The sequence below is a fragment of the Primulina tabacum genome, chromosome 7, assembly GCF_025594145.1.
Source record: "Primulina tabacum isolate GXHZ01 chromosome 7, ASM2559414v2, whole genome shotgun sequence".
NCBI classification, from domain to species: Eukaryota; Viridiplantae; Streptophyta; class Magnoliopsida; order Lamiales; family Gesneriaceae; genus Primulina; species Primulina tabacum.
The window spans coordinates 36,036,852-36,043,525 of NC_134556.1; the positions used below are offsets into that span (position 1 = coordinate 36,036,852).

Consider the following 6,674-nt stretch of genomic DNA (forward strand, 5'->3'; position numbering starts at 1 on the left):
GCTTGAGAAGATTCTTGGAAGCAAGAATCCTGCTGATATGCTCACGAAGACAGTAACCAATGACAAACTGAAGTTGGGTTCGACTTCAGTTGGTCTCCAGGAGTAACATTGGAGATATGAGCTGCTGTACTGATAGTGTGAAGACATGATTGAAATCAAGTCTTTAAGTGGGAGAAATGTTAGGTAAAAATGGGGCCAATGCATTTAATACCAAACACGTTAAATTTGAAAGGGTTGAATGGTGGCCGGCAGAAGAAGAAATGCATTCCCTTTTGTTCACACGGGAGGATCGCACCTATAAATAAGTGCATCATTTGCACTTTAAAATCACCCCAAAACAAACAAAGCAATTACAAAGCTTTGTAAATAAGAGAAAAATAAGAGATTTTTTTTTCCCTTGTGTGGGTTAGAGAAAATATTTTCTCGGTTATACTCGGGTTGAGAGTGTGAGATACTGAGTGTATTGTTGTATACACTTGTTGTAATATTTCTTCTAGTTATAAAAGTTGTAGTGCTCCGTGGACGTAGTCTATTTTTGGGTGAACCACGTAAATCTTTGTGTTCTTGTTGATTATTTTATTCCGCAAGTTTGTGTACTATTATCATCGTGATCGGCATCGCTTCGGGGTAATTTCCCAACATGAAGAACTAGAATGGATGTGCTTCAAAGCTCCTAACGCATGAAATTGATGAGAAAAGAAAAGAGATTGAGAGATAAATTGATGGTAAGTAGGGTTTAAATGATATCTTTTTTTTAATTTGATATAATAAAAAATTATTTTGATAAATAACTTATTAATTGAAGCCTAAAATTATTAAAGTAATTTGGTGGAAATTATTTAAGAAAATCTCCCTTTTTATTTTAGCGATTTGATACTATATAAAAGGTCGACTTTCGTCATGTTCAATTTTTTTTTCGAGTAATTCAGGTGTTATTCATATTTCATATGCATTCATAATTTAAAATTTTGAATAGAAAGTATCAATTATATCATACGGTTTGGTTTCCAATATTTTTTTTTATTTTTTTACTTAATGAAACATAAAAAAAAAGTTGTATCGAAAGAAATACAAGTTTCTATGAATTAAAACATTATGAAGAATTAAATAATGTGATTAAATTAATTAAAAAATTATATTTTATTCTCCAATGTAAAGTAAGTAGAAAGATGATATCAAATTACACACACTGACACACACACACACACACACACACACATATATATATATATAAAATACTGTAGAGGTCGACATATGTATATGGAGAAGAAATATTTTCCTGCGGCGACAAAGATGCTCCAGGATCAAAAGACATCAATGGCTTCGATTCAATAGGTCAAATGTTGTATCGTCATCGTTATTTCTAAATGAAGGAATATTTGTCGGAGATAATCGATAAGTTGTGATTGCTTTCCCTAAAATCAAAAAATAAAAATAAAAAAATGAAGAAATCATGTTATCTTGAAAATGTTGTCGGTAAGTAAAGTTATTTGTTTTCAGCTAAATTGAAAGGCATATATTTATACGATGAAGCAAAACCACAAGATAAAAAAAATAAAAATGTATTTATTTAATCGTGCTATAATTATATATTAATATTATAAGTAAATAGTGGGAGAATGAAATTTACACTCTATTTTTTTAAAATGTATTCTATCTTTATTTTTAATTATATCACTTGACAATAATACCTTTTATTGAATGTTTTTTATTTTAAAAGAATTTGTTAGTTCACTTAACTATTAAAATAATTTATCTCAAATATTTAATTTAGATAGCTAAATTTAAAAAAAATAAAAATAAAGAGAGAGGCAAAGGTAAATATACTTTTTTCTTGAATTAGGTGAGTTTTATTTCACAATTTAAATGAGTGTTCTAAAGCAATTTTTTAGGTTTTAGGTTTTTAGTTCCTCTTTGTGCTCTTTCTTCATCTCCATTGTTGCACAACAATAGGGGGCCTATACTCCAGGCCTTCCTGCCCAGAACCTTCTTGAAATGGTCAGAATAATCGGGCTCAAGCTCGTAGAAGCTGTTAACGATTACTCCATAACTTCTCTGATCGATCTGATTCCCTCACTCGATCCAACAACTTGGAAAAGTGACTCTCGATTTCCACTTGTTGAAACGCAGGTACTTGAGTTCTCACAAACCACAGCTGATGTGGAAGATTGGGCAAAAGAAATGGTTCGAATTCAGAAAATACTTTTTGTAAGGCTTGTGGAGTCACATCTGCTCTGAAGCACACATAGGTAAGAAACCGGTTCCGTGGAAAAGCAATCCCGGGATACCAAATTTTCGCAGCAGTATCAACAGTCCATGCAATAACATGTCAGAAACAATACAACTGGGATTTGATTCTTGGATGAATTTCTCAACTGGTTCTTGCAGCAAATCAACAGCTTTTGCAAACTTTCCTATTAATTCATCTGTAATAAACTGGGTTAAACTTACCATATGATCAGGCAATCCTGATTCTCGAGGTGGAAATTTGATCATCTTTAAACCAATATCAAATCCTGATTCCTGGGCATTTACTATGGGTTCTGAAAAGGCAGGATTTGAAATTATGGTGGTTTTTACACCTCTGGAAGAGAATATATAGTTTGGCCAATTCTAGCATTGGTATCATGCATGTGGTCGTGTGCCATTAATGGTAAGAAGAAAATATGTGGCTGATTCATCTTTAAACTGACTAAAGAACTGGAGCTTGGACAATATCAAGAAAGAAAACCAGGCTTAAGAATTAGAGAAGATTGAAATCTGGTTCAGTTTAGGAAATATGAGCCATAATTTACTGTGTTTTATATGTATTGATCATATAAATTCGAGTGGAAAATGGATGATAAAGCCACTAAGAATGTGACAGCGCCAAGTTCACACGCCTGGCTTAGTGCCATGTTTACATCAACGACCATGGGGGATGAAATGATGAATATTCCACGATGATTTCCGGAATTTACACAAGGGTACGGTGGTGTTATTTACACTCAGTTTACGTTATTCAAACTTCACTTGTAAATAAATTTTATATATCATGCAAATATCATTACTTTATATATAATATATCTATTATTGCTGGTCCGCATTATATCCTGTGCATTTAGTCTTAGTCTTCGTTTTCCAATAAATTTTGCATCCGAATTAGCTAGAAAGATATATCCAATGAATAATATGGACGTCGCGTTTAAAGAAATGTTTATATGGTCACCGTGCTGCATTTTGTACGGGGGATCGGGTTTATTTATCTATCTTTTGTGATGAAATGTTTATGTAATTGTACTAAAAGCGAAAATCATTTTAAATATATTTTTGATATACTTCAATTCTCAGTTGCTGATATTTTAAAAATTCTTTTTCTTGTGGTTTAGAACTTACTTCGATAGTGGCCTCAGAGTGTAAAAAAAGCATAGAGAAGAAAAAAGCACCAAGTGCTAGGTTGTTCTTTTTTAGAACAATTTGCCAGTATGATCAAAGAGTTTTATTTACAAAAAAATATTTTTCAAGACATAATTTGTGTCCAATGTTTGGAATTGAGAAAACTTTAATATGTTTCATTTGTCTTTACTTTGCCAAATATGTTCAACACTTAATTATTATATGTGATGTCTAATTTTTATTGCTAAAAACAATTCGTTGTAAATTTGTTAAAGTGCACACAAATTGTGTAATCTGCATAGATCGATCAAAGATAATGAAGAACAATAAAGAGATGAACCGCTCTCTATCTCAGGAAAAATGAGAGAGTTTTTTTTTTATTAAAGAAGAATGAATTACATTTTCTCACAGTGTCCGTTTATATATGTACAAGAATTGAGTGTTGGTCAACTAATTGACTAAGAAGCTAAAAGACTAATAATAGGGGAATACATGACAGTGTGTAACATCCCCCCTCAAGCTTGGAGTATATTGAGCAAACCAAGCTTGGAGAGCAGAAAACAATGTTGATCAGAGCCCAACGCCTTAGTAAAAACATCTGCCGGTTGACAATGCGTAGAAACATGAGATGTAGCAATGACATGATCTCGAATTTTTTCGCGAATAAAGTGGCAATCAATCTGGATGTGTTTGGTTCGTTCATGGTACAAGGGATTAGCAGCTATGTGAAGAGCAGCCTTATTGTCACAGTGAAGCATTGTAGGACTGTGAAAAGAGAGACCCATGTCAGTGAGGAGCCCTCGCAACCATACAATTTCACATGCACTGAAGGCCATTGATCTATATTCGGCTTCCGCCGAAGAACGAGAAACTGTACTCTGTTTCTTGGACTTCCATGAGATCGGGGATGTGCCAAGTGTAATAAGATAACCAGAAACAGATTTACGACTCATGGGACAGGATGCCCAGTCCGAATCGCAATAAGCATATAGGCTAAAATCACAAGAAGCTGATAAGAGAATACCAGTTCCAGGAGACCCTTTCAGATAACCAATGATTCTTTCCGCGGCACGCATGTGAGAGGACTTCGGGGCCTGCATGAATTGACTTAAGTGCTGTACAGCAAAACAGATATCGGGGCGCGTAATTGTGAGATAAATGAGGCGTCCAATAAGCCGTTGAAAGACAGTAGGATCAGGGAGAAGAAGATCAGTGACGGAGGAAGGTTGCACTGGGTGATACTTGCATCAAACTCAGAAGATGTTAATTTGAGGTGTTGTTCCATAGGAGTAGGAAAAGGCTTGCAACCAGCCATGCCATTATCTAAGATCAATTCCAAGGCATATTTCCGTTGATTCAAACAGATACCTTGAGCAGAACGAGCAACTTCGAGGCCCAAAAAATACTTGAGAGGGCCAAGATCCTTGATAGCAAACTTAGAATGAAGATGAGATTTTAATTCTACAATAGACTCATGATCATCGCCAGAAATGACAATGTCATCCACATAAACCAAAAGAATGGTAATGTAAGGGGCGCGATGCTTGATAAACAGGGAGTGATCATGCACCGATTGTATAAAGCCATGTTGAATCATCACAGAACAAAACTTTGAATTCCATTGTCTAGAAGCTTGCTTTAGTCCATATAAAGATTTCAATAACTTGCAAGCAAAATTATTTGGCTGTCGTGCAACACCCGGAGGAATGGACATATAGATGTCCTCGGTGAGATCACCTTGCAAAAAAGCATTAGTGACATCCATTTGATACAAAGGCCATCGTTTTGCCGCAGCAATCGACAAAAGACATTTTACTGTGACAATTTTGGCAACAGGGGAAAAAGTGTCGTGATAGTCTATCCCATATTGTTGAGTATAGCCCTTCGCCACAAGCCATGCTTTGAATTTGTTAACACTACCATCCGCATTATACTTGATTTTATAAACCCAACGACAACCAATAGGTTTTTTGTCCGGAGGAAGTGGCACAATGGCCCAAGTTTTGTTGGCCTCAAGGGCTTCAATCTCAGCAGTCATAGCCTTTTGCCATCTTGGATCAGAAGAAGCTTCTGTAAAAGAAGTTGGTTCGGACAAGTGAGAGATGGATGCAAGATATGATTGATGGGTTAGAGAAATATTTGTGTAGCCAAGATAGTTGGATAAATCATAAGGTTTGTTGGAAGAAGATGATGTAGAAACAACGGAACAAACAAAATCTTTGGTCCAAATGGGTGGTTTAGGCTGCCTGGATGACCGTCGAGGTTCTGAAAGAGGAGAGAGAAGGGGTGGTGAGCTAGGTAATGGGAAGGACACTTGAGGAGGTGGGACATCATCATTAGAGTTCATGCAGGTTGAAGATGGAAATGGAGTAGCAGGGACAGTGGTGGTGGCAAAAGGAAATATATTTTCATGAAACACCACGTCCCATGATACAAAAAATCGATGAGTGGCAAGATCAAAAAGCTTGAAACCTTTTTGATGGGGAGGGTAACCCATGAAAATATATGGTTTGGCACGAGCGTCAAATTTGTGGATTGGGCGAAGATTTTTTGCAAAGCAAAGACAACCAAAAACCTTAATATGATCAAAGGAAGGGATTTTGTTGAATAGAGCTTCAAAATGAGTTTTGTTTTCAAGGAGTGGAGTTGGGGTGCGGTTGATTAAGTATGCGGCATGTAGAACACATTCACCCCAATAAACATCAGGTATGGTTCCTTGAAATTTGAGAGCACGAGCCACATTAAGAATATGACGGTGTTTGTGCTCAACTAGCCCATTTTGTTGTGGTGTGTAGGGACATGAACTCTGATGAATGACACCATGAGTACTGAAGAACTCATTGCACTCAGTGTTAAAAAATTCAGAAGCATTGTCCGACCGAATATGCAGGATTTGGGTTTTGAAGTGAGTTGATACAAAGGCGAAAAATTGTTTTAAAATGCGAAGAGCATCAGATTTGAATTGCATTAGGAATACCCAAACACATCTCGAAAAATCGTCAACTAAGGTGAGAAAATAATGAGCACCTTCATGAGTGGGAGTGCGATGAGGTCCCCATATGTCTATATGAACAAGATGAAAAATATGGGGAGATTTGTGTCGCTCAACAGACGGAAACACGGTTCTGGTTTGTTTGGCCAGTGGACATATAGCACAATATTGTGTGAGTTGATTTTGTGTAATAAACGGTAAGCATCGCAATCGAGCAATAGACATGTGACCAAATCTTTTATGCTAAAGATCAATATTATTATTGATAGATGAGGAAACATTACAAGTAGGCAAATGTTTTGGTATA

The 6,674-nt window shown here is 35.9% G+C and overlaps 1 pseudogene; it reads right to left on the bottom strand.

The window, feature by feature from the left end:
* Positions 1-1,875: 1,875 nt before the first annotated feature.
* LOC142550724 (scopoletin glucosyltransferase-like) lies at positions 1,876-2,945 on the bottom strand (annotated as a pseudogene).
* Between the last annotated feature and the right edge of the window lie 3,729 nt (positions 2,946-6,674).